Source organism: Leopardus geoffroyi, chromosome B4, assembly GCF_018350155.1.
Source record: "Leopardus geoffroyi isolate Oge1 chromosome B4, O.geoffroyi_Oge1_pat1.0, whole genome shotgun sequence".
NCBI lineage: Eukaryota > Metazoa > Chordata > Mammalia > Carnivora > Felidae > Leopardus > Leopardus geoffroyi.
In genome coordinates, this window is record NC_059341.1 from 5,615,886 (window position 1) to 5,617,293 (window position 1,408).

Here is a 1,408-nt window from a genome sequence, read left to right on the forward strand (position 1 = left end):
TGAAAGGGTCTCAAGGACCGCCCCAGACCACACTTTGAGAACCCCTGCCCTCGTCTAATCTACCTTGTTACATACAAGGAGGCTGGGTCTCACAGAGAATACGTTAACGCTAGGGAAGATTCCAGATGGTTTGGCTTAGGTTTCCAGTCAGAAACCTGGGAAGTATACCCAAATGACCTGTCCTGTTCACTGTCGTTGCAAGGACTGTCACAATACAGCACCAAAACTGTTTTGTTTTAAATAAAACGGAAGGGGAAAATCCACAAACACAATAAATTCTGCAACAGGCATATTGAGCTGAATTAGGATGTCCATTTGAGCTGCCGCACAGCAGGCATCATAGAGAAGAAATATGGAAAGCAGAACCACCAAATGTCACCATTTATCACATTTTCTGAGCCTGAAATGCAATTCATGACATAATGCCAGAGAAAGTTTCTCAAGTACTGGCTGAAAGGGTGATGGGAATATCAAGAGAGGGCACATAAACTGGCAATCATCTGGAATTTTCTAGATACAGTGGAGTTGTTCTGAAATGTAGATGCGTTTCCTTCTCTAACTGGACCTTATTTTGTCTTCTCTAAGTGAATCAGGTTATCTTCTTGTTCCCCTAGAGATGATGTCCTTTGTATCCTGCCAGATGGTCCGAATCTTCTTTAAATGGGTCATAGCCTTGTTCCCTTAAGCAACATGGTGCCCAGAAAGGCCGGTCCAGCGGAGAAGCCTGCCAGCCTCCTTTCAGCATTCATTTTTTTTCAGGCTCTGTGTTTCATGGTTCTGGATCACGAGTCATCCACCTCTCCTTTTGTGAATATAGTGACGTGATGCTAATTCTCTTCCCCAACAAAATAATTCACAACGGAGGCAAAGCGAACACTTCTCAGGTGAAGAGTTGCTTCTTCCCTGCTCCTCCTTTGCGTGCATTCTTCCCGACCGTCACTGAACTCAGATGGGCCCCAGGAAGTTGGAACCTGCCCCTTATCTCTTCCCCAGGAGGACACAGCGAGGATGCCTGCAGCTGCTCACCACTGCTCCTACCCCAGCTCCAGGAGCCTCCTCAGCAGCTCCATGCAAAAGGTCATAGGGCGGGAGGCGGTGGGGAGCACGGCCCTTAGCATGGTGTTTTTGAGTTTGATCCATATCGTAGCCTGTGTTGGACTTCATTCCTTTTTACTGCTGAATAGTATTCTGTTGTATGAAGGCCCCCCATTTGTGTATCCTTTAATCATTGGGTGAACATTTGGATCGTTTATACGTGTAGGCTATTACAAGTAATGTTGCAGTGAAGCTTTGTGTGCAGATCTTTGTGTGGATGTATGTTTTCATTTCTCTTGGGTAGATAACTATGATAGGAGCCGCTAAGTCCTCTGGGGGCTGTATGTTTAACATTTAACCGCCAAACTGGTTT

At 45.8% G+C, this 1,408-nt stretch overlaps 1 pseudogene; it reads right to left on the minus strand.

The window, feature by feature from the left end:
• Window positions 1-610: 610 nt before the first annotated feature.
• On the minus strand, window positions 611-1,140 carry LOC123591066 (annotated as a pseudogene).
• Window positions 1,141-1,408: the final 268 nt, after the last annotated feature.